The 24,246-nt window shown below is 44.2% G+C and overlaps 1 non-coding gene and 37 pseudogenes across 1 annotated transcript; 10 read left to right on the top strand and 28 right to left on the bottom strand.

Moving 5' to 3' along the window:
* Positions 1 to 210: 210 nt before the first annotated feature.
* Positions 211 to 329, bottom strand: LOC140290352 (5S ribosomal RNA; annotated as a pseudogene).
* Positions 330 to 598: 269 nt separating this feature from the next.
* Positions 599 to 717, bottom strand: LOC140292752 (5S ribosomal RNA; annotated as a pseudogene).
* Positions 718 to 986: 269 nt separating this feature from the next.
* LOC140290906 (5S ribosomal RNA) lies at positions 987 to 1,105 on the bottom strand (annotated as a pseudogene).
* Positions 1,106 to 1,374: 269 nt separating this feature from the next.
* On the bottom strand, positions 1,375 to 1,493 carry LOC140293716 (5S ribosomal RNA; annotated as a pseudogene).
* A 269-nt stretch (positions 1,494 to 1,762) lies between these two features.
* LOC140320088 (5S ribosomal RNA) lies at positions 1,763 to 1,881 on the bottom strand (annotated as a pseudogene).
* A 269-nt stretch (positions 1,882 to 2,150) lies between these two features.
* LOC140274631 (5S ribosomal RNA) lies at positions 2,151 to 2,269 on the bottom strand (annotated as a pseudogene).
* A 269-nt stretch (positions 2,270 to 2,538) lies between these two features.
* Positions 2,539 to 2,657, bottom strand: LOC140289256 (5S ribosomal RNA; annotated as a pseudogene).
* Positions 2,658 to 3,304: 647 nt separating this feature from the next.
* Positions 3,305 to 3,423, bottom strand: LOC140320094 (5S ribosomal RNA; annotated as a pseudogene).
* A 269-nt stretch (positions 3,424 to 3,692) lies between these two features.
* Positions 3,693 to 3,811, bottom strand: LOC140288997 (5S ribosomal RNA; annotated as a pseudogene).
* Positions 3,812 to 4,080: 269 nt separating this feature from the next.
* LOC140292754 (5S ribosomal RNA) lies at positions 4,081 to 4,199 on the bottom strand (annotated as a pseudogene).
* A 269-nt stretch (positions 4,200 to 4,468) lies between these two features.
* LOC140290907 (5S ribosomal RNA) lies at positions 4,469 to 4,587 on the bottom strand (annotated as a pseudogene).
* A 269-nt stretch (positions 4,588 to 4,856) lies between these two features.
* Positions 4,857 to 4,975, bottom strand: LOC140293717 (5S ribosomal RNA; annotated as a pseudogene).
* Positions 4,976 to 5,244: 269 nt separating this feature from the next.
* Positions 5,245 to 5,363, bottom strand: LOC140320100 (5S ribosomal RNA; annotated as a pseudogene).
* A 269-nt stretch (positions 5,364 to 5,632) lies between these two features.
* On the bottom strand, positions 5,633 to 5,751 carry LOC140289778 (5S ribosomal RNA; annotated as a pseudogene).
* Positions 5,752 to 6,020: 269 nt separating this feature from the next.
* LOC140290354 (5S ribosomal RNA) lies at positions 6,021 to 6,139 on the bottom strand (annotated as a pseudogene).
* A 647-nt stretch (positions 6,140 to 6,786) lies between these two features.
* LOC140320109 (5S ribosomal RNA) lies at positions 6,787 to 6,905 on the bottom strand (annotated as a pseudogene).
* Positions 6,906 to 7,174: 269 nt separating this feature from the next.
* On the bottom strand, positions 7,175 to 7,293 carry LOC140314454 (5S ribosomal RNA; annotated as a pseudogene).
* A 269-nt stretch (positions 7,294 to 7,562) lies between these two features.
* LOC140280710 (5S ribosomal RNA) lies at positions 7,563 to 7,681 on the bottom strand (annotated as a pseudogene).
* A 272-nt stretch (positions 7,682 to 7,953) lies between these two features.
* On the bottom strand, positions 7,954 to 8,072 carry LOC140289598 (5S ribosomal RNA; annotated as a pseudogene).
* A 269-nt stretch (positions 8,073 to 8,341) lies between these two features.
* On the bottom strand, positions 8,342 to 8,460 carry LOC140267560 (5S ribosomal RNA; annotated as a pseudogene).
* A 269-nt stretch (positions 8,461 to 8,729) lies between these two features.
* Positions 8,730 to 8,848, bottom strand: LOC140289147 (5S ribosomal RNA; annotated as a pseudogene).
* Positions 8,849 to 9,120: 272 nt separating this feature from the next.
* LOC140289599 (5S ribosomal RNA) lies at positions 9,121 to 9,239 on the bottom strand (annotated as a pseudogene).
* Positions 9,240 to 9,508: 269 nt separating this feature from the next.
* LOC140267566 (5S ribosomal RNA) lies at positions 9,509 to 9,627 on the bottom strand (annotated as a pseudogene).
* Positions 9,628 to 10,285: 658 nt separating this feature from the next.
* On the bottom strand, positions 10,286 to 10,404 carry LOC140290959 (5S ribosomal RNA; annotated as a pseudogene).
* Positions 10,405 to 10,673: 269 nt separating this feature from the next.
* LOC140297187 (5S ribosomal RNA) lies at positions 10,674 to 10,792 on the bottom strand (annotated as a pseudogene).
* Positions 10,793 to 11,061: 269 nt separating this feature from the next.
* LOC140294717 (5S ribosomal RNA) lies at positions 11,062 to 11,180 on the bottom strand (annotated as a pseudogene).
* Positions 11,181 to 11,452: 272 nt separating this feature from the next.
* On the bottom strand, positions 11,453 to 11,571 carry LOC140301741 (5S ribosomal RNA; annotated as a pseudogene).
* A 272-nt stretch (positions 11,572 to 11,843) lies between these two features.
* LOC140315981 (5S ribosomal RNA) lies at positions 11,844 to 11,962 on the bottom strand (annotated as a pseudogene).
* An 8,100-nt stretch (positions 11,963 to 20,062) lies between these two features.
* On the top strand, positions 20,063 to 20,181 carry LOC140299594 (5S ribosomal RNA; annotated as a pseudogene).
* A 272-nt stretch (positions 20,182 to 20,453) lies between these two features.
* LOC140288689 (5S ribosomal RNA) lies at positions 20,454 to 20,572 on the top strand (annotated as a pseudogene).
* A 269-nt stretch (positions 20,573 to 20,841) lies between these two features.
* LOC140295817 (5S ribosomal RNA) lies at positions 20,842 to 20,950 on the top strand (annotated as a pseudogene).
* Positions 20,951 to 21,219: 269 nt separating this feature from the next.
* On the top strand, positions 21,220 to 21,338 carry LOC140298917 (5S ribosomal RNA). The gene has a single exon (XR_011914513.1). It is a non-coding gene; the product is annotated as a 5S ribosomal RNA (ribosomal RNA).
* Positions 21,339 to 21,603: 265 nt separating this feature from the next.
* LOC140293033 (5S ribosomal RNA) lies at positions 21,604 to 21,722 on the top strand (annotated as a pseudogene).
* Positions 21,723 to 21,991: 269 nt separating this feature from the next.
* Positions 21,992 to 22,110, top strand: LOC140295936 (5S ribosomal RNA; annotated as a pseudogene).
* Positions 22,111 to 22,379: 269 nt separating this feature from the next.
* LOC140308763 (5S ribosomal RNA) lies at positions 22,380 to 22,498 on the top strand (annotated as a pseudogene).
* Positions 22,499 to 22,767: 269 nt separating this feature from the next.
* LOC140293900 (5S ribosomal RNA) lies at positions 22,768 to 22,886 on the top strand (annotated as a pseudogene).
* Positions 22,887 to 23,155: 269 nt separating this feature from the next.
* Positions 23,156 to 23,274, top strand: LOC140304851 (5S ribosomal RNA; annotated as a pseudogene).
* Positions 23,275 to 23,921: 647 nt separating this feature from the next.
* Positions 23,922 to 24,040, top strand: LOC140314043 (5S ribosomal RNA; annotated as a pseudogene).
* Positions 24,041 to 24,246: the final 206 nt, after the last annotated feature.

Consider the following 24,246-nt stretch of genomic DNA (forward strand, 5'->3'; position numbering starts at 1 on the left):
TAACCAGATAATTGCCGAAAAAGGCTGACTTGTAGTGGGTTCATCTTCCTCCTTGATGTGATTATTCTCTGCAGCTGAAACTGAGACTCTCAGATCACCTCGTGTCTATCAACAAAGCAGCAGCAGCTGAAGATGACTAACTTCTTCACGTGTCACAAGGTGATCAGACGTTGCAACAAAAGACATGCAGGTGGTAGAGAGAAGAGAGAAAGCTTACAGCACCTGGTATTCCCAAGCTGTCTCCCATCCAAGTACTAACCAGGTACAACCCTGCTTGGCGTCCGAGATCAGACGAGGTCGGGCTTATTCAGGGTGGTGTGGCCGTAAGCAACAATGTCTCTGACAAATGTGCATTATATAGGTACTGGAATCATACGGTTCCTCTATGCAACCAGATAATTGCCGAGAAAGGCTGATGTGTAGCGGGCAAATGATCTTCTCTGATGTGATCATTATCTGCAACTGAAACTGAGACTCTCAGATCACTTCGTGTCAGCCAACAAAGCAGCAGCAGCTGAAGATGACCAACTTCCTCATGTGTCACAGGGTGATCAGGAGTTGCAACAAAAGACATGCAGGTGGTAGAGAGAAGAGAAGAAGCTTACAGCACCTGGTATTCCCAAGCAGTCTCCCATCCAAGTACTAAGGAGGTTCAGCCCTGCTTGGCTTCCGAGATCAGACGAGGTCGGGCATGTTCAGGGTGGTGTGGCCGTAAGCAACAATGTGTCTGACAAATGTGCATTATATAAGTACAGGAATCATACGGTTCCTCTATGTAACCAGATAATTGCTGAGAAAGGCTGATCTGTAGTGGGCACATCTTCTTCCCTGAAGTGATTATTCTCTTTAGCTGAAACTGAGACTCTCAGATCACTTCGTGTCTTCCAACAAAGCAGCAGCAGCTGAAGATGGCCAACTTCCTCATGTGTCACAGGGTGATCAGACGTTGCAACAAAAGACATGCAGGTTGTAGAGAGAAGAGAAAACGCTTACAGCACCTGGTATTCCCAAGCAGTCTCCCATTAAAGTACTAACCAGGCCCAACCCTCCTTGGCTTCCGAGATCAGACGAGGTCGGGCTTATTCAGGGTGGTGTGGCCATAAGGAACAATTTCTGTGACAAATGTGCATTATATAGGTACTGGAATCATACACTTCCTCTATGTAACCAGATAATTGCAGAGAAAGGCTGACGTGTTATGGGCACATCTTCTTCCCTGATGTGATTATTCTCTGCAGCTGAAACTGAGACTCTCAGATCACTTCGTGTCTGCCAACAAAGCAGCAGCAGCTGAAGATGACCAACTTCCTCATGTGTCACAGGGTGATCAGACGTTGCAACAAAAGACATGCAGGTTGTAGAGAGAAGAGAAAACGCTTACAGAACCTGGTATTCCCAAGCAGTCTCCCATTAAAGTACTAACCAGGCCCAACCCTCCTTGGCTTCCGAGATCAGACGAGGTCGGGCTTATTCAGGGTGGTGTGGCCGTAAGGAACAATTTCTGTGACAAATGTGCATTATATAGGTACTGGAATCATACGGTTCCTCTATGTAACCAGATAATTGCTGAGAAAGGCTGATCTGTAGTGGGCACATCTTCTTCCCTGACGTGATAATTTTCTCCAGCTGAACATGAGACTCTCAGATCACTTCGTGTCTGCCAACAAAGCAGCAGAACCTGAAGATGACCATCTTCCTCATGTGTCACAGGGTGATCAGACGTTGCAACAAAAGACATGCAGGTGGTAGAGAGAAGAGAAAAAGCTTAAGGTACCTGGTATTCCCAAGCGGTCTCCCATTCAAGTACTAACCAGGCCCAACCGTGCTTGGCTTCCGAGATCAGACGAGGTCGGGCTTATTCAGGGTGGTGTGGCCGTAAGCAAAAATATCGGTGACAATTGTGCATTATATAGGTACTGGAATCATACACTTCCTCTGTGTAACCAGATAATTGCCGAAAAAGGCTGACTTGTAGTGGGTTCATCTTCCTCCTTGATGTGATTATTCTCTTCAGCTGAAACTGAGACTCTCAGATCACTTCGTGTCTGCCAACAAAGCAGCAGAAAATGAAGATGACCAACTTCCTCATGTGTCACAGGGTGATCAGACGTTGCAACAAAAGACATGCAGGTGGTAGAGAGAAGAGAAAAAGCTTAAGGCACCTGGTATTCCCAAGCAGTCTCCCATTCAAGTACTAACCAGGCCCAACCCTGCTTGGCTTCCGAGATCAGACGAGGTTGGGCTTATTCAGGGTGGTGTGGCCATAAGCAACAATATTGGTGACAAATGTGCATTATATAGGTACTGGAATCATACACTTCCTCTGTATAACCAGATAATTGCCGAAAAAGGCTGACTTGTAGTGGGTTCATCTTCCTCCTTGATGTGATTATTCTCTGCAGCTGAAACTGAGACTCTCAGATCACCTCGTGTCTATCAACAAAGCAGCAGCAGCTGAAGATGACTAACTTCTTCACGTGTCACAGGGTGATCAGACGTTGCAACAAAAGACATGCAGGTGGTAGAGAGAAGAGAAAAAGCTTACAGCACCTGGTATTCCCAAGATGTCTCCCATCCAAGTACTAACCAGGTACAACCCTGCTTGGCGTCCGAGATCAGACGAGGTCGGGCTTATTCAGGGTGGTGTGGCCGTAAGCAACAATGTCTCTGACAAATGTAGATTATATAGGTACTGGAATCATACGGTTCCTCTATGCAACCAGATAATTGCCGAGAAAGGCTGATGTGTAGCGGGCAAATCATCTTCTCTGATGTGATCATTCTCTGCAACTTAAACTGAGACTCTCAGATCACTTCGTGTCAGCCAACAAAGCAGCAGCAGCTGAAGATGACCAACTTCCTCATGTGTCACAGGGTGATCAGACGTTGCAACAAAAGACATGCAGGTGGTAGAGAGAAGAGAAAAAGCTTACAGCACCTGGTATTCCCAAGCAGTCTCCCATCCAAGTACTAAGGAGGCTCAACCCTGCTTGGCTTACGAGATCAGGCATGTTCAGGGTGGTGTGGCCGTAAGCAACAATGTGTCTGACAAATGTGCATTATATAAGTACAGGAATCATACGGTTCCTCTATGTAACCAGATAATTGCTGAGAAAGGCTGATCTGTAGTGGGCACATCTTCTTCCCTGACGTGATAATTTTCTCCAGCTGAACATGAGACTCTCAGATCACTTCGTGTCTGCCAACAAAGCAGCAGAAGCTGAAGATGACCAACTTCCTCATGTGTCACAGGGTGATCAGACGTTGCAACAAAAGACATGCAGGTGGTAGAGAGAAGAGAAAAAGCTTAAGGTACCTGGTATTCCCAAGCGGTCTCCCATTCAAGTACTAACCAGGCCCAACCGTGCTTGGCTTCCGAGATCAGACGAGGTCGGGCTTATTCAGGGTGGTGTGGCCGTAAGCAAAAATATCGGTGACAATTGTGCATTATATAGGTACTGGAATCATACACTTCCTCTGTATAACCAGATAATTGCCGAAAAAGGCTGACTTGTAGTGGGTTCATCTTCCTCCTTGATGTGATTATTCTCTGCAGCTGAAACTGAGACTCTCAGATCACCTCGTGTCTATCAACAAAGCAGCAGCAGCTGAAGATGACTAACTTCTTCACGTGTCACAAGGTGATCAGACGTTGCAACAAAAGACATGCAGGTGGTAGAGAGAAGAGAGAAAGCTTACAGCACCTGGTATTCCCAAGCTGTCTCCCATCCAAGTACTAACCAGGTACAACCCTGCTTGGCGTCCGAGATCAGACGAGGTCGGGCTTTTTCAGGGTGGTGTGGCCGTAAGCAACAATGTCTCTGACAAATGTGCATTATATAGGTACTGGAATCATACGGTTCCTCTATGCAACCAGATAATTGCCGAGAAAGGCTGATGTGTAGCGGGCAAATGATCTTCTCTGATGTGATCATTATCTGCAACTGAAACTGAGACTCTCAGATCACTTCGTGTCAGCCAACAAAGCAGCAGCAGCTGAAGATGACCAACTTCCTCATGTGTCACAGGGTGATCAGGAGTTGCAACAAAAGACATGCAGGTGGTAGAGAGAAGAGAAGAAGCTTACAGCACCTGGTATTCCCAAGCAGTCTCCCATCCAAGTACTAAGGAGGTTCAGCCCTGCTTGGCTTCCGAGATCAGACGAGGTCGGGCATGTTCAGGGTGGTGTGGCCGTAAGCAACAATGTGTCTGACAAATGTGCATTATATAAGTACAGGAATCATACGGTTCCTCTATGTAACCAGATAATTGCTGAGAAAGGCTGATCTGTAGTGGGCACATCTTCTTCCCTGAAGTGATTATTCTCTTTAGCTGAAACTGAGACTCTCAGATCACTTCGTGTCTTCCAACAAAGCAGCAGCAGCTGAAGATGGCCAACTTCCTCATGTGTCACAGGGTGATCAGACGTTGCAACAAAAGACATGCAGGTTGTAGAGAGAAGAGAAAACGCTTACAGCACCTGGTATTCCCAAGCAGTCTCCCATTAAAGTACTAACCAGGCCCAACCCTCCTTGGCTTCCGAGATCAGACGAGGTCGGGCTTATTCAGGGTGGTGTGGCCATAAGGAACAATTTCTGTGACAAATGTGCATTATATAGGTACTGGAATCATACACTTCCTCTATGTAACCAGATAATTGCAGAGAAAGGCTGACGTGTTATGGGCACATCTTCTTCCCTGATGTGATTATTCTCTGCAGCTGAAACTGAGACTCTCAGATCACTTCGTGTCTGCCAACAAAGCAGCAGCAGCTGAAGATGACCAACTTCCTCATGTGTCACAGGGTGATCAGACGTTGCAACAAAAGACATGCAGGTTGTAGAGAGAAGAGAAAACGCTTACAGAACCTGGTATTCCCAAGCAGTCTCCCATTAAAGTACTAACCAGGCCCAACCCTCCTTGGCTTCCGAGATCAGACGAGGTCGGGCTTATTCAGGGTGGTGTGGCCGTAAGGAACAATTTCTGTGACAAATGTGCATTATATAGGTACTGGAATCATACGGTTCCTCTATGTAACCAGATAATTGCTGAGAAAGGCTGATCTGTAGTGGGCACATCTTCTTCCCTGACGTGATAATTTTCTCCAGCTGAACATGAGACTCTCAGATCACTTCGTGTCTGCCAACAAAGCAGCAGAAGCTGAAGATGACCATCTTCCTCATGTGTCACAGGGTGATCAGACGTTGCAACAAAAGACATGCAGGTGGTAGAGAGAAGAGAAAAAGCTTAAGGTACCTGGTATTCCCAAGCGGTCTCCCATTCAAGTACTAACCAGGCCCAACCGTGCTTGGCTTCCGAGATCAGACGAGGTCGGGCTTATTCAGGGTGGTGTGGCCGTAAGCAAAAATATCGGTGACAATTGTGCATTATATAGGTACTGGAATCATACACTTCCTCTGTGTAACCAGATAATTGCCGAAAAAGGCTGACTTGTAGTGGGTTCATCTTCCTCCTTGATGTGATTATTCTCTTCAGCTGAAACTGAGACTCTCAGATCACTTCGTGTCTGCCAACAAAGCAGCAGAAAATGAAGATGACCAACTTCCTCATGTGTCACAGGGTGATCAGACGTTGCAACAAAAGACATGCAGGTGGTAGAGAGAAGAGAAAAAGCTTAAGGCACCTGGTATTCCCAAGCAGTCTCCCATTCAAGTACTAACCAGGCCCAACCCTGCTTGGCTTCCGAGATCAGACGAGGTTGGGCTTATTCAGGGTGGTGTGGCCATAATCAAAAATTTTGGTGACAAATGTGCATTATATAGGTACTGGAATCATACACTTCCTCTGTATAACCAGATAATTGCCGAAAAAGGCTGACTTGTAGTGGGTTCATCTTCCTCCTTGATGTGATTATTCTCTGCAGCTGAAACTGAGACTCTCAGATCACCTCGTGTCTATCAACAAAGCAGCAGCAGCTGAAGATGACTAACTTCTTCACGTGTCACAGGGTGATCAGACGTTGCAACAAAAGACATGCAGGTGGTAGAGAGAAGAGAAAAAGCTTACAGCACCTGGTATTCCCAAGCTGTCTCCCATCCAAGTACTAACCAGGTACAACCCTGCTTGGCGTCCGAGATCAGACGAGGTCGGGCTTATTCAGGGTGGTGTGGCCGTAAGCAACAATGTCTCTGACAAATGTGCATTATATAGGTACTGGAATCATACGGTTCCTCTATGCAACCAGATAATTGCCGAGAAAGGCTGATGTGTAGCGGGCAAATCATCTTCTCTGATGTGATCATTCTCTGCAACTTAAACTGAGACTCTCAGATCACTTCGTGTCAGCCAACAAAGCAGCAGCAGCTGAAGATGACCAACTTCCTCATGTGTCACAGGGTGATCAGACGTTGCAACAAAAGACATGCAGGTGGTAGAGAGAAGAGAAAAAGCTTACAGCACCTGGTATTCCCAAGCAGTCTCCCATCCAAGTACTAAGGAGGCTCAACCCTGCTTGGCTTACGAGATCAGGCATGTTCAGGGTGGTGTGGCCGTAAGCAACAATGTGTCTGACAAATGTGCATTATATAAGTACAGGAATCATACGGTTCCTCTATGTAACCAGATAATTGCTGAGAAAGGCTGATCTGTAGTGGGCACATCTTCTTCCCTGACGTGATAATTTTCTCCAGCTGAACATGAGACTCTCAGATCACTTCGTGTCTGCCAACAAAGCAGCAGAAGCTGAAGATGACCAACTTCCTCATGTGTCACAGGGTGATCAGACGTTGCAACAAAAGACATGCAGGTGGTAGAGAGAAGAGAAAAAGCTTAAGGTACCTGGTATTCCCAAGCGGTCTCCCATTCAAGTACTAACCAGGCCCAACCGTGCTTGGCTTCCGAGATCAGACGAGGTCGGGCTTATTCAGGGTGGTGTGGCCGTAAGCAAAAATATCGGTGACAATTGTGCATTATATAGGTACTGGAATCATACACTTCCTCTGTGTAACCAGATAATTGCCGAAAAAGGCTGACTTGTAGTGGGTTCATCTTCCTCCTTGATGTGATTATTCTCTTCAGCTGAAACTGAGACTCTCAGATCACTTCGTGTCTGCCAACAAAGCAGCAGAAAATGAAGATGACCAACTTCCTCATGTGTCACAGGGTGCTCAGACGTTGCAACAAAAGACATGAAGGTGGTAGAGAGAAGAGAAAAAGCTTAAAGCACCTGGTATTCCCATGCAGTCTACCATCCAAGTACTAACCAGGCCCAAACCTGCTTGGCTTCCGAGATCAGACGAGGTCGGGTATATTCAGGGTGGTGTGGCCGTAAGCAACAATAACTGTGACAAATGTGCATTATATAGGTACTGGAATCATACAGTTCCTCTATGTAACCAGATTATTGCCGAGAAAAGCTGATAAGTAGTGGGCACATCTTCTTCCCTGACGTGATTATTCTCTCGAGCTGAAACTGAGACTCTCAGATCACTTCGTGTCTGCCAACAAAGCAGCAGCAGCTGAAGATGACCACCTTCCTCATGTGTCACAGGGTGATCAGACGTTGCAACAAAAGACATGCAGGTGGTAGAGAGAGGAGAAAAAGCTTACAGCACCTGGTATTCCCAAGAGGACTCCCATCCAAGTACTAACAAGGCCCAATCCTGCTTGGCTTCCAAGATCAGACGAGGTCGGGCTTATTCAGGGTGGTGTGGCCGTAAGCGACATTAACTGTGACAAATGTGCATTATATAGGTACTGGAATCATACACTTCTTCTATGTAACCAGATAATTGCAGAGAAAGGCTGACTTGTAGTGGGCACATCTTCTTCCCTGATGTGATTATTCTCTGCAGCTGAAACTGAGACTCTCAGATCACTTTGTGTCTGCCAACAAAGAAGCAGCAGCTGCTGAAGATGACCAACTTCCTCATGTGTCACAGGATGATCAGACGTTGCAACAAAAGACATGCAGGTGGTAGAGAGGAGAGAAGAAGCGTACAGCACCTGGTATTCCCAAGCAGTCTCCCATCCAAGTACTAAGCAGGCTCAACCCTGTTTGGCTTCCGAGATCAGACGAGGTCGGGCATGTTCAGGGTGGTGTGGCCGCAAGCGACAATGTCTCTGACAAATGTGCATTATATAGGTACTGGAATCATACGGTTCCTCTATGCAACCAGATAATTGCCGAGAAAGGCTGATGTGTAGCGGGCATATCATCTTCTCTGATGTGATCATTCTCTTCAGCTGAAACTGAGACTCTCAGATCACTTCGTGTCTGCCAACAAAGCAGCAGAAGCTGAAGATGACCAACTTCCTCATGTGTCTCAGGGTGATCAGACGTTGCAACAAAAGACATGTAGGTGGTAGAGAGAAGAGAAAAAGCTTAAGGCACCTGGTATTCCCAAGCGGTCTCGCATTCAAGTACTAACCAGGCCCAACCCTGCTTGGCTTCCGAGATCAGACGAGGTCGGGCTTATTCAGGGTGGTGTGGCCGTAAGCAACAATATCGGTGACAAATGTGCATTATATAGGTACTGGAATCATACACTTCCTCTGTGTAACCAGATAATTGCCGAAAAAGGCTGACTTGTAGTGGGTTCATCTTCCTCCTTGATGTGATTATTCTCTCCAGCTGAAAATGAGACTCTCAGATCACCTCGTGTCTATCAACAAAGCAGCAGCAGCTGAAGATGACCAACTTCTTCACGTGTCACAGGGTGATCAGACATTGAAACAAAAGACATGCAGGTGGTAGAGAGAAGAGAAAAAGCTTAAAGCACCTGGTATTCCCAAGCAGTCTCCCATCCAAGTACTAACCAGGCCCAAACCTGCTTGGCTTCCAAGATCAGACGAGGTCGGGCTTATTCAGGGTGGTGTGGCCGTAAGCAACAATATCTGTGACAAATGTGCATTATATAAGTACTGGAATCATACACTTCCTCTATGTAACCAGATAATTGCCGAGAAAGGCTGACTTGTAGTGGGCACATCTTCTTCCCCGATGTGATTATTTTCTGCAGCTGAAACTGAGACTCTCAGATCACTTTGTGTCTGCCAACAAAGAAGCAGCAGCTGCTGAAGATGACCAACTTCCTCATGTGTCACAGGATGATCAGACGTTGCAACAAAAGACATGCAGGTGGTAGAGAGGAGAGAAGAAGCGTACAGCACCTGGTATTCCCAAGCAGTCTCCCATCCAAGTACTAAGCAGGCTCAACCCTGTTTGGCTTCCGAGATCAGACGAGGTCGGGCATGTTCAGGGTGGTGTGGCCGCAAGCGACAATGTCTCTGACAAATGTGCATTATATAGGTACTGGAATCATACGGTTCCTCTATGCAACCAGATAATTGCCGAGAAAGGCTGATGTGTAGCGGGCATATCATCTTCTCTGATGTGATCATTCTCTTCAGCTGAAACTGAGACTCTCAGATCACTTCGTGTCTGCCAACAAAGCAGCAGAAGCTGAAGATGACCAACTTCCTCATGTGTCTCAGGGTGATCAGACGTTGCAACAAAAGACATGTAGGTGGTAGAGAGAAGAGAAAAAGCTTAAGGCACCTGGTATTCCCAAGCGGTCTCGCATTCAAGTACTAACCAGGCCCAACCCTGCTTGGCTTCCGAGATCAGACGAGGTCGGGCTTATTCAGGGTGGTGTGGCCGTAAGCAACAATATCGGTGACAAATGTGCATTATATAGGTACTGGAATCATACACTTCCTCTGTGTAACCAGATAATTGCCGAAAAAGGCTGACTTGTAGTGGGTTCATCTTCCTCCTTGATGTGATTATTCTCTCCAGCTGAAAATGAGACTCTCAGATCACCTCGTGTCTATCAACAAAGCAGCAGCAGCTGAAGATGACCAACTTCTTCACGTGTCACAGGGTGATCAGACATTGCAACAAAAGACATGCAGGTGGTAGAGAGAAGAGAAAAAGCTTACAGCACCTGGTTATTCACAAGCTGTCTCCCATCCAAGTAGTAACCAGTTACAACCCTGCTTGGCGTCCGAGATCAGACGAGGTGGGGCTTATTCAGGGTGGTGTGGCCGTAAGCAACAATGTCTCTGACAAATGTGCATTATATAGGTACTGGAATCATACGGTTCCTCTATGCAACCAGATAATTGCCGAGAAAGGCTGACTTGTAGTGGGCACATCTTCTTCCCTGACGTGATAATTCTCTCCAGCTGAAAATGAGACTCTCAGATCACTTTGTGTCTGCCAACAAAGCAGCAGAAGCTGAAGATGACCAACTTCCTCATGTGTCTCAGGGTGATCAGACGTTGCAACAAAAGACATGTAGGTGGTAGAGAGAAGAGAAAAAGCTTAAGGCACCTGGTATTCCCAAGCGGTCTCGCATTCAAGTACTAACCAGGCCCAACCCTGCTTGGCTTCCGAGATCAGACCAGGTCGGGCTTATTCAGGGTGGTGTGGCCGTAAGCAACAATATCGGTGACAAATGTGCATTATATAGGTACTGGAATCATACACTTCCTCTGTGTAACCAGATAATTGCCGAAAAAGGCTGACTTGTAGTGGGTTCATCTTCCTCCTTGATGCGATTATTCTCTCCAGCTGAAACTGAGACTCTCAGATCACCTCGTGTCTATCAACAAAGCAGCAGCAGCTGAAGATGACCAACTTCTTCACGTGTCACAGGGTGATCAGACGTTGCAACAAAAGACATGCAGGTGGTAGAGAGAAGAGAAAAAGCTTACAGCACCTGGTATTCCCAAGCTGTCTCCCATCCAAGTAGTAACCAGGTACAACCCTGCTTGGCGTCCGAGATCAGACGAGGTGGGGCTTATTCAGGGTGGTGTGGCCGTAAGCAACAATGTCTCTGACAAATGTGCATTATATAGGTACTGGAATCATACGGTTCCTCTATGCAACCAGATAATTGCCGAGAAAGGCTGACTTGTAGTGGGCACATCTTCTTCCCTGACGTGATAATTCTCTCCAGCTGAAAATGAGACTCTCAGATCACTTCGTGTCTGCCAACAAAGCAGCAGCAGCTGAAGATGACCAACTTCCTCATGTGTCACAAGGTGATCAGACGTTGCAACAAAAGACATGCAGGTGGTAGAGAGAAGAGAAAAAGCTTAAAGCACCTTGTATTCCCAAGCAGTCTCCCATCCAAGTACTAACCAGGCCCAAACCTGCTTGGCTTCCAAGATCAGACGAGGTCGGGCTTATTCAGGGTGGTGTGGCCGTAAGCAACAATATCTGTGACAAATGTGCATTATATAAGTACTGGAATCATACACTTCCTCTATGTAACCAGATAATTGCCGAGAAAGGCTGACTTGTAGTGGGCACATCTTCTTCCCCGATGTGATTATTTTCTGCAGCTGAAACTGAGACTCTCAGATCACTTCGTGTCTGCCAACAAAGAAGCAGCAGCTGCTGAAGATGACCAACTTCCTCATGTGTCACAGGATGATCAGACGTTGCAACAAAAGACATGCAGGTGGTAGAGAGAAGAGAAGAAGCTTACAGCACCTGGTATTCCCAAGAGGTCTCCCATCGAAGTACTAACCAGGCCCAAACCTGCTCTGCTTCCGAGATCAGACGAGGTCGGGCTTATTCAGGGTGGTGTGGCCGTAAGCAACAATATCTCTGACAAATGTCCATTATATAGGTACTGGAATCATACGGTTCCTCTATGCAACCAGTTAATTGCAGAGAAAGGCTGATGTGTAGCGGGCACATCTTCTTCCCCCATGTGATTATTTTCTGCAGCTGAAACTGAGACTCTCAGATCACTTCGTGTCTGCCAACAAAGAAGCAGCAGCTGCTGAAGATGACCAACTTCCTCATGTGTCACAGGATGATCAGACGTTGCAACAAAAGACATGGAGGTGGTAGACAGAAGAGAAGAAGCTTACAGCACCTGGTATTCCCAAGAGGTCTCCCATCGAAGTACTAACCAGGCCCAACCCTGCTTGGGTTCCGAGATCACACGAGGTTGGGCATATTCAGGGTGGTGTGGCCGTAAGTAACAATGTCTGTGACAAATGTGCATTATATAGGTACTGGAATCATACGGTTCCTCTATGCAACCAGATAATTGCCAAGAAAGGCTAACTTGTAGTGGGCACATCTTCTTCCCTGATGTGATTATTCTCTACAGCTGAAACTGAGACTCTCAGATCACTTCGTGTCTGCCAAAAAAGCAGCAGCAGCTGAAGATGACGAACTTCTTCACGTGTCACAGGGTGATCAGACGTTGCAACAAAAGACATGCAGGTGGTAGAGAGAAGAGAAAAAGCTTACATCACCTGGTATTCCCAAGCGGTCTCTCATCAAAGTACTAACCACGCCCAAACCTCCTTGGCTTCTGAGATCAGACGATGTCAGACATATTCAGGGTGGTTTGGCCGTAAGCAACAATCTCTGTGACAAATGTGCATTATATAGGCAATGGAATCATATGGTTCCTCTATGTAACCAGATAATTGCCGAGAAAGGCTGATATGTAGTGGGCACATCTTGTTCCCTGACGTGATAATTTTCTCCAGCTGAAAATGAGACTCTCAGATCACTTCGTGTCTGCCAATAAAGCAGCAGCAGCTGAAGATGACCAACTTCCTCATGTGTCACAGGGTGATCAGACGTTGCAACAAAAGACATGCAGGTTGTAGAGAGAAAAGAAAAAACCTACAGCACCTGGTATTCCCAAGCAGTCTCCCATCCAAATACTAACAAGGCCCAACCCTGCTTGGCTTCCGAGATCAGACTTATTCAGGGTGGTGTGGCCGTAAGCAACAATAACTGTGACAAATGTGCATTATATAGGTACGATAGGTGCGACGTTTTAACTGCGGCGTTAAGTTTACGTTAAGTGTCTGTCTGTCTGTCTGTCTGTTCGCAGATGATTGCTCGTCTGTTACTGTGTGATTATTGTTACAATGTTAATAAAGTTTGATAATTTTACTTGAACCAAGAACAGCCTTCACATTTTTATTTAATTTCCCTTTGCAAAACAGGACGACAGTGAGTGTGAGTGACATCCATTTAATGCAATTGTCAAAAGTGAAGCCAGAATTACTTGGAGAATTATTTTACATTTATTAACAAAACCCAACACTCTTTGTCTCAACCAAAGATTTTTTAAAAATACTTTCTTTGCTCAATTTGGAATTTGTTTCATTCACTTGTGTTGCACAAATAGTGATACAGATAGATAGCTAGTCTCTCAAATAATTGAGTGTACCAAAAAAAGAGGGGAAAAATGATGGGAGACTTATTTACATTTACAGTTATACACATGTTGTGTGCTCCCCCCTACAGTAGGCTTTAGTAAAGTCCAAAGCACTGTGGTATGTTGGGGTGTTGCCACAATACAGGTTCAAATCCCACAAGAAACATGAAAATTAAACAGATGATAAACCTTGCAATAAGTGCAGAGGTGTGTGTAAACAATGTTGAGAAGATAAGAGAATAGAGAAAAGTGGATATAGTGTACGTTTTTTCTCCTTTTCTTCTTCCATATTAATTTGCAATGCATATATTTTTCCATGCTCTCCGTTTGGAATTTGGACACAGAAGCCAAAGGAGAAGGAAACAGGAAAAACAATCCCATGGTAACAATCAGCGACAAGGAGAACTACTCAAAAGCCTACATAATTAACCCGGTGCCCAACCATGGGCCAACCAATCATCCAATCAAGGAGCGGCAATTTCTGCCGGCCGGGATCTGAGCGCCAACTCCATGCGGTGCGCACAAGTTGGTACTGATTTAGGAAAAAGAGGATTGTACAATTTTACTCCTTGGTATGGATACTCTTTCAAAAAAGTCCAAAAAATAAAATATGTGGTTGACAAAACTGTGTGACTCAGTCCTTCAACACAAAAGGCAGGCAAAGGAAAATCAGCTGTCCTCTCTATCTAATCATAGGAGGATGGCCTGACTACGATCAGGGACCTGAGCAGCAAAGAATAGATAGACATGATAAATAGTTATATATATATATATATACATATATATATGTACATACTAGTCTCCAATACTACTATGATAAAAAGAGATCCAATGTACAGGTCTAAGTTGTACAGGAATGTGTTGTAGAAATTTGTTCTATATTTTTGTTGTAAATCCACAACAGGTTTCATCATCTGCTAATCCTGAAGGAGACACTAGTTGTAAAGGAATTTATTAATACATAAAAATGCTTATATTATAAGACTGAAACATTCTTGAACAGCAGATCACTGTAAAGACATACATATAATATTGTGATTATGTCAGTGGGTCAACAATTTTGTAAAGGCAACTTTACATAAAAAAATTTAAAATCTTGTAAAAATATAACAATGTAAACATAAAAACAGCAACCTCAAAACAAAACATAGCATGTTACCTGGATGGAAAACCATGCGTCTCTACAGCCTGAAGGAAGAAATCTTGGGCTGTTGATGCCTTGTTGTTATTGGTAGCATGTCGGTACATGATCTTTGTGAGCATTTGGAAAACATAAAAACCACAGAAACACATTAAACATTAACTACAATAATATAAGAATAATAAATGAATGAAATATTGTTCCATGTGTAATGTTAGACTTAAAGCTATACTTACCTTTCTGGCATGTAGCACGGCACTTATTAAAAATTTAAACTACTTGAACTGTCTCCTCATCTATGTGCTAACAACCAGAACCCACTGATGTGGACTCAGAAATAAAGTTTCCAATGTTTTCCAAACACAAATGAATACATTTCAGAAATGTACTGAGGCCAGATAGAAAAAGTGCACGTGCAGCCGCTTTAAACTGTCAAACAGGCAATGTAACGGCAGTTATATTTATGTTTCGCCACTAGATGCAGCTATGATTTTATGGCCATAGAGAATGTCCGTATAACACGTTTGTTTTAAGTGTTTTGATGTATATATTTAATATTTAGCAATGTTTAAAGGATATAGTTAATAACATTTGGTGTTAGGTAAAAGTTAAAAGTTAAAACTTGATAAGTTTAGTTTAAGGTGACGGTGATGTCACTTCCGGTTTAAAAAAGCGGTCCGGTAAACTGGTATCATTGATATGGATCCAATAAAGAAAGCAATCAACGAAGACCATAAGCGGTTTTAAGTTTACCGGTTTGTCCACTTGCAGGCCAAAGTGGTATGTAAGTTTGTGTTTGTAAATAATATATTTTCTTTTAGTTGAGGCATGTGTAATGTAATATTTGTACATCATTTGTGTTTTATCAGTTCTACGGTGTACTTGTGGTGAAAGCCGACGATGAAGACCACAGTAAAAATCAGTGAAAAGAACACAAGTCTCGTATCTGTGAACAAGCCAGCATATGTTTTTTTCCAAAGACCACGTCCAGCATTTGATTGAAATTGACCTCTCTGCCCCCTGTATTTCCACACTGCTGGTGTATCAGTGAGAACACTGAAACGCAGAATGCGACAGTGGGGCCTCTCAAAAAGGGAAGGCTACAGTAAAATGACAGATGATGAACTTGACAGCTTGGTCTCTGCCATCAAGCAAGACTCCCAGAATTTGGGTTGGTGCTTTTTACAGAAAGTTTTTATTTGAATTATATCATGCACTTGTCCATAGCATTATAAAAAGATTTGTGCCATAAAAGTAACATTTGAAATTGCCGGCCATATAGGCTCCACAACTAAGTCTAGCTGAGGGCCGGCTACTTTAATGACTGCTATTTTTATAGCCTAAAGGCTATCAATATTATTTTTTAAATTTTCTGTGCCTTAGTGGAGAGTCCTGGACATTATCATAGCAACGGTCATCATAGCATGTATACCTGAGAAAAAGTTAAATGCCTAAATTGTTTGTTTACATGATTATCAATCAATATATCTTAAATAAAAGTGGTTTTCACTTCTTTTCCTACAGGTCACAGAATGGTAAAAGGTCGTCTTAGGGCTTTAGGCCACAGAGTTCAGTGGACAGAGTGTGGGATTCGATGCACCGGGTTGATAGGGTAGGAATACTACAGAGAATGACAAGCCTCGGATGTGTTGTGAGAAGGACCTACAATGTCGCAGCTCCTCTGTCACTCGTACATATAGATACCAACCACAAGTTGATCAGGTAAGCTGACAGCAAAGGACATCACATGGACATTATATATTTATATATTGATTTAAAAAATGGTCTATGGCATACATTCTGCAGAGTTCTGGAATCTGGTGTAATGGACCACGATGTAGCTGCGTTAAACAATTGATACATTTTTATTGAACAGATATGGTGTGGTAATGTTTGGAATAGATGTCTCTTCAAGAAAGGTCAGTGTCCCCATGGAGATTATAGTGTGTGATATAATATTCAACTTAATTTATTTAAAGCTATACTTTTCTTTTGTAAGCTTAAAATGCTCCTAATAAGCTTATGGCGCACTAAAATGGAAAAGCAAGCCACCAGGTGTTGAAATTACACGCGAACTACAACGCAGGCCGTTGTAGATCACAAGTTGTTTATATTCGGACACGGCAAGCACAAGAATAGCCTTGATGGACGTGGTAACTGGACCGCTGATAACTTGACAACATTCTCCGCTCCGACATCCGGGGGAGATGGAACGCACCATCACTTTCTCACCTCACACGTCAGGGAGGAAGGGAGCGTCACAGGTCAGGCAGGGGGAAGAGGGTGAGACTTTGGAGGGAGGGGGAGTTTTTCATGTTTAAATTTTTAATAAGTGCCGTGCTACATGCCAGAAAGGTAAGTATAGCTTTAAGTCTAACATTACACATGGAACAATATTTCATTCATTTATTATTCTTATATTATTGTAGTTAATGTTTAATGTGTTTCTGTGGTTTTTATGTTTTCCAAATGCTCACAAAGATCATGTACCGACATGCTACCAATAACAACAAGTCATCACCAGCCCAAGATTTCTTCCTTCAGGCTGTAGAGACGCATGGTTTTCCATCCAGGTAACATGCTATGTTTTGTTTTGAGGTTGCTGTTTTTATGTTTACATTGTTATATTTTTACAAGATTTTAAATTTTTTTATGTAAAGTTGCCTTTACAAAATTGTTGACCCACTGACATAATCACAATATTATATGTATGTCTTTACAGTGATCTGCTGTTCAAGAATGTTTCAGTCTTATAATATAAGCATTTTTATGTATTAATAAATTCCTTTACAACTAGTGTCTCCTTCAGGATTAGCAGATGATGAAACCTGTTGTGGATTTACAACAAAAATATAGAACAAATTTCTACAACACATTCCTGTACAACTTAGACCTGTACATTGGATCTCTTTTTATCATAGTAGTATTGGAGACTAGTATGTACATATATATATGTATATATATATATAACTATTTATCATGTCTATCTATTCTTTGCTGCTCAGGTCCCTGATCGTAGTCAGGCCATCCTCCTATGATTAGATAGAGAGGACAGCTGATTTTCCTTTGCCTGCCTTTTGTGTTGAAGGACTGAGTCACACAGTTTTGTCAACCACATATTTTATTTTTTGGACTTTTTTGAAAGAGTATCCATACCAAGGAGTAAAATTGTACAATCCTCTTTTTCCTAAATCAGTACCAACTTGTGCGCACCGCATGGAGTTGGCGCTCAGATCCCGGCCGGCAGAAATTGCCGCTCCTTGATTGGATGATTGGTTGGCCCATGGTTGGGCACCGGGTTAATTATGTAGGCTTTTGAGTAGTTCTCCTTGTCGCTGATTGTTACCATGGGATTGTTTTTCCTGTTTCCTTCTCCTTTGGCTTCTGTGTCCAAATTCCAAACGGAGAGCATGGAAAAATATATGCATTGCAAATTAATATGGAAGAAGAAATCAAATAGATTCAATTAGTGACACCCGGAGGTGAGAAGGCAAATAGCACAGACCCTCTCAGCTGAATGTTTCACTTTTTCAACATTAAACAATTTAAGCCCTCTCTTTGGAATTGGTCAATCACACACTCTGGTGTGACTTGACAACTGACTAACCTCATCCACTCATTTTCTTTCCAGAACACAAACATGACAGCACACCTGTAGGTTCCACCGAGATTTGAACTCGGATCACTGGATTCAAAGTCCAGAGTGCTAACCTTTCGGCCAAAAAAGGGGCAAAAGGGACTGCCCGAAAGGGGGGAAAAGGAAAAAAAGAGGAAGGAGGGGGGGGGAGAGAGAAAAAGAAAAGGAGAAAAAACGTACACTTTATCCACTTTTCTCTATTCTCTTATCTTCTCAACATTGTTTACACACACCTCTGCACTTATTGCAAGGTTTATCATCTGTTTAATTTTCATGTTTCTTGTGGGATTCGAACCTGTATTGTGGCAACACCCCAACATACCACAGTGCTTTGGACTTTACTAAAGCCTACTGTAGGGGGGAGCACACAACATGTGTATAACTGTAAATGTAAATAAGTCTCCCATCATTTTTCCCCTCTTTTTTTGGTACACTCAATTATTTGAGAGACTAGCTATCTATCTGTATCACTATTTGTGCAACACAAGTGAATGAAACAAATTCCAAATTGAGCAAAGAAAGTATTTTTAAAAAATCTTTGGTTGAGACAAAGAGTGTTGGGTTTTGTTAATAAATGTAAAATAATTCTCCAAGTAATTCTGGCTTCACTTTTGACAATTGCATTAAATGGATGTCACTCACACTCACTGTCGTCCTGTTTTGCAAAGGGAAATTAAATAAAAATGTGAAGGCTGTTCTTGGTTCAAGTAAAATTATCAAACTTTATTAACATTGTAACAATAATCACACAGTAACAGACGAGCAATCATCTGCGAACAGACAGACAGACAGACAGACACTTAACGTAAACTTAACGCCGCAGTTAAAACGTCGCATGAAATGGAAGCTGTCCAAGCGCACTGCAGACCTCCATGGGTGGAAGAGTTTGACCACTGAAGACACACCTGTGAAAAACAAAGTCAGCCGCTGCCCAATTGCCAGTACCACTCCTCCCACAAGTGGAGTGGTAACAGTGTGTGTGTGTGTGGCACACAGTTTTTCAAACGTATATTTGATAAAGAATTTTATCATTTTTACCCACCTGACTGGCTGCAGCAGTCCCGGTCAACATAGATGACCTCAGGTTCAGCTTGGCCCGCATTCTTGTATCGAGTGACGATGCCATGGCACAACTCTTCCAACCCTGCACCTTCACCCGTTGTCAGAACAGAGTTCAGAACCTGGCCAAACTCGTTGCCGATGTTTATCATCCATGCAGCACTGTCCCCAATAGCGCCAGCCAGCTTCTTGGTGATCTGTAAAAGAAACACTACTTTCAAACTGTTTGTTGTAATTATACACGTGTGCATGTGTCAAACCGACATTCAAGCACTTGCACCTGTAATCATATTCCTGCACATTTTTCATTTTCCCTCTTTTTTCCCCTCCTCTTTTTTTTGGGGGGGGGGGGGGGGGGCAATAAATATAGCTTTCCCAGTGATAACTACTAATACAACCGATTCTCCGCAACAACCAAAAGATTCATCGCACACAAGGCCTTGAAATTGATTTTGGTCAAGAAAGAGGTTTCAGAATATGAAGATCAAATTCAGAGTCTGACAGTGACTTTTAGAAGAGGATGACATTAATCATCAGCTATCTCCTAAACGGGAATGAACCAGAGCTAGACAGCAGCAGGCCCCAGGACCAAGTAGTCAGCAGCCGAGCTGAGATTGAGATCTTACTTATGTTTTGTAAATGTTCAAAGTTCTAAAAAAGTTCAAATGAATAATACATGATAGTTATACCAAAAAACCTTGCTTCATTTGCACTTTTCTTGAATGTTTTCCATCCTTTTTATTTTTACTACTACTAGTACTTGGATGGTAGACTGCCTGGGAATACCAGGTGCTTTAAGCTTTTTCTCTTCTCTCTACCACCTTTTGTTGCAACGTCTGATCACCCTGTGACACATGAGGAAGGTGGTCATCTTCAGCTGCTGCTTTGTTGGCAGACACGAAGTGATCTGAGAGTCTCAGTTTCAGCTGCAGAGAATGATCACATCAGAGAAGATGATATGCCCGTTACACATCAGCCTTTCTCTGCAATTATCTAGTTGCATAGAGGAACCGTATGATTCCAGTACCTATATGATGCACATTTGTCAGTGACATTGTTGCTTACGGCCACACCACGTTGAACATGCCCGACCTCGTCTGATCTCGGAAGCCAAGCACGGTTGGGCCTGGTTAGTACTTGGATGGAAGACCTCTTGGGAATACCAGGTGCTGTAAGCTTTTTCTCTTCTTTCGACCACCTGCATGTCTTTTGTTGCAACGTCTGATCACCCTGTGACACATGAGGAAGTTGGTCATCTTCAGCAGCTGCTGCTGCTTTGTTGGCAGACACGAAGTGATCTGAGAGTCTCAGTTTCAGCTGCAGAGAATGATCACATGAGGGAAGAAGATTTGCCCACTACAAGTCAGCCTTTCTCGGCAATTATCTGGTTACATAGAGGAACCGTATGATTCCATTACCTATATAATGCACATTTGTCACAGACATTGTCGCTTACGGCCACACCACCCTGAATATGCCCGACCTCGTCTGATCTCGGAAGCCAAGCAGTGTTGGGCCTGGTTAGTACTTTGTTGGTATACAGCTTGGGAATACCAGGTGCTGTAAGCTTTTTCTCTCCTCTCAACCACCTGCATGTCTTTTGTTGCAACGTCTGATCACCCTGTGACACATGAGGAAGTTGGTCATCTTCAGCTGCTGCTGCTTTGTTGGCAGACACGAAGTGATCTGAGAGTCTCATTTTCAGCTAGAGAGAATTATCACGTCAGGGAACAAGATGTGCCCACTACATATCAGCCTTTCTCGGCAATTATCTGGTTACATAGAGGAACCATATGATTCCATTGCCTATATAATGCACATTTGTCACAGAGACTGTTGCTTACGGCCAAACCACCCTGAATATGTCTGATCTCGGAAGCCAAGGAGGGTTGGGCCTGGTTAGTACTTGGATGGGAGACTGCTTGGGAATACCAGGTGCTGTAAGCTTCTTCTCTTCTCTCTACCACCTCCATGTCTTTTGTTGCAACGTCTGATCATCCTGTGACACATGAGGAAGTTGGTCATCTTCAGCTGCTGCTGCTTTGTTGGCAGACATGAAGTGATCTGAGAGTCTCAGTTTCAGTTGCAGAGAATGATCACATCAGAGAAGATGATTTACCCGCTACACATCAGCCTTTCTCGGCAATTATCTGGTTGCATAGAGGAACCGTATGATTCCAGGACCTATATAATGCACATTTGTCAGAGACATTGCTGCTTACGGCCACACCACCCGGAACATGCCCGACCTCGTCTGATCTCGGAAGCCAAGCAGGGTTGGGCCAGGTTAGTACTTGGATGGGAGACCACTTGGTAATACCAGGTGCTGTAAGCTTCTTCTCTACCACCTTCATGTCTTTTGTGGCAACGTCTGATCCTCCTGTGACACATGAGGAAGTTGGTCATCTTCAGCTGCTGCTGCTTCTTTGTTGGCAGACACGAAGTGATCTGAGAGTCTCAATTTCAGCTGCAGAGAATAATCACATCAGGGAAGAACATGTGCCCACTACAAGTCAGCCTTTCTAGGCAATTATCTGGTTACATAGAGGAAGTGTATGATTCCATTGCCTATATAATGCACATTTGTCACGGAGATTGTTACTTACGGCCAAACCACCCTGAATATGTCTGACCTTGTCTGATCTCGGAAGCCAAGGAGGGCTGGGCCTGGTTAGTACTTTGATGGGACACCGCTTGGGAATACCAGGTGCTGTAAGCTTTTTCTCTTCTCTCTACCACCTGCATGTCTTTGGTTGCAATGTCTGATCGCCCTGTGACACATGAGGAAGTTGGTCATCTTCAGCTTCTGCTGCTTTGTTGGCAGACACGAAGTGATCTGAGAGTCTCAGTTTCAGCTGAAGAGAATGATCACATCAGAGAAGATGATATGCCCGCTACACATCAGCCTTTCCCTGCAATTATCTGGTTACATAGAGGAACTGTATTATTCCAGTACCTATATAATGCACATTTTTCACAGACATTGTTACTTACGGCCACACCACCGTAAATATGCCCGACCTCGACTAATCTCGGAACCCAAGCAGGGTTGGGCCTGGTTAGTACTTGAATGGGAGACCCCTTGGGAATGCCAGGTGCTGTAAGCTTTTTCTCTTCTCTCTACCACCTGCATGTATTTTGTTGCAAGGTCTGATCGCCCTGTGACACATGAGGAAGTTGGTCATCTTCAGCTGCTGCTGCTTTGTTGGCAGACACGAAGTGATCTGAGAGTCTCATTTTCAGCTGGAGAGAATAATCACGTCAGGGAAGAAGATGTGCCCACTATTTATCAGCCTTTCTCTGCAATTATCTGGTTATATAGAGGAACCGTATGATTCCAGTACCTATACAATTTACATTTGTCACAGACATTGTTGCTTACGGCCACACCACCCTGAATATGCCTAACCTCGTCTGATCTCGGAAGCCAAGCAGGGTTGTGCCTGGTTAGTACTTGGATGGGAGACCGCTTGGGAATACCAGGTGCTGTAAGCTTTTTCTCTTCTCTCTACCACCTCCATGTCTTTTGTTGCAACGTCTGATCACCCTGTGACACGCGAAGAAGTTGGTCATCTTCAGCTGCTGCTGCTTTGTTGGCAGACACAAAGTGATCTCAGAGTTTCAGTTTCAGCTGCAGAGAATAATCACATCAGGGAAGAAGATGTGCCCACTACAAGTCAGCCTTTCTCGGCAATTATCTGGTTACATAGAGGAAGTGTATGATTCCAGTACCTATATAATACACATTTGTAACAGATATCGTTGCTTACCGCCACACCACCCTGAATAAGCTCAACCTCGTCTGATCTCGGAAGCCAAGCAGGGTTGGGCCTGGTTAGTTCTTGAATGGGAGACCGCTTGCGAATACCAGGTGCTGTAAGCTTTTTCTCTTCTCTCTACCACCTGCATGTCTTTTGTTGCAACGTCTGATCACCCTGTGACACATGAGGAAGGTGGTCATCTTCAGCTGCTGCTGCTTTGTTGGCTGACACGAAGTGATCTGAGAGTCTCAGTTTCAGCTCGAGAGAATAATCACGTCAGGGAAGAAGATGTGCCCACTACTTATCAGCTTTTCTCGGCAATAATCTGGTTACATAGAGGAACTGTATGATTCCAGTACCTATATAATGCACATTTGTCACAGACATTGTTGCTTACGGCCACACCACCCTGAATAAGCCCGACCTCGTCTGATCTCGGAAGCCAAGCAGGGTTGTGCCTGGTTAGTACTTGGATGAGAGACCGCTTGGGAATACCAGGTGCTGTAAGCTTTTTCTCTTCTCTCAACCACCTGCATGTCTTTTGTTGCAACGTCTGATCACCCTGTGACACATGAGGAAGTTGGTCATCTTCAGCTTCTGCTGCTTTGTTGGCAGACACGAAGTGATCTGAGAGTCTCATGTTCAGCTGGAGAAAATTATCACGTCAGGGAAGAAGATGTGCCCACTACAGATCAGCCTTTCTCAGCAATTATCTGGTTACATAGAGGAACCGTATGATTCCTGTACTTATATAATGCACATTTGTCAGACACATTGTTGCTTACGGCCACACCACCCTGAACATGCCTGATCTCGTCAGCCAAGCAGGGTTGAGCCTCCTTAGTACTTGGATGGGAGACTGCTTGGGAATACCAGGTGCTGTAAGCTTTTTCTCTTCTCTCTACCACCTGCATGTCTTTTGTTGCAACGTCTGATCACCCTGTGACACATGAGGAAGTTGGTCATCTTCAGCTGCTGCTGCTTTGTTGGCTGACACGAAGTGATCTGAGAGTCTCAGTTTAAGTTGCAGAGAATGATCACATCAGAGAAGATGATTTGCCCGCTACACATCAGCCTTTCTCGGCAATTATCTGGTTGCATAGAGGAACCGTATGATTCCTGTACCTATATAATGCACATTTGTCAGAGACATTGTTGCTTACGGCCGCACCACCCTGAACATGCCCGACCTCGTCTGATCTCGGAAGCCAAGGAGGGTTGGGCCTGGTTAGTACTTAAATGGGAGACCGCTTGGGAATACCAGGAGCTGTAAGCTTTTTGTCTTCTCTCGACCACCTGCATGTCTTTTGTTGCAACGTCTGATCACCCTGTGACACATGACGAAGTTGGTCATCTTCAGCTGCTGCTGCTTTGTTGGCAGACACGAAGTGATCTGAGAGTCTCAGTTTCAGCTGCAGAGAATAATCACATCAGGGAAGAAGATGTGCCCATAACAAGTCAGCCTTTCTCTGCAATTATCTG

The sequence above is a fragment of the Leuresthes tenuis genome, unplaced genomic scaffold (assembly GCF_036924035.1).
Source record: "Leuresthes tenuis unplaced genomic scaffold, fLeuTen1.0.hap1 SCAF_1, whole genome shotgun sequence".
NCBI classification, from domain to species: domain Eukaryota; kingdom Metazoa; phylum Chordata; class Actinopteri; order Atheriniformes; family Atherinopsidae; genus Leuresthes; species Leuresthes tenuis.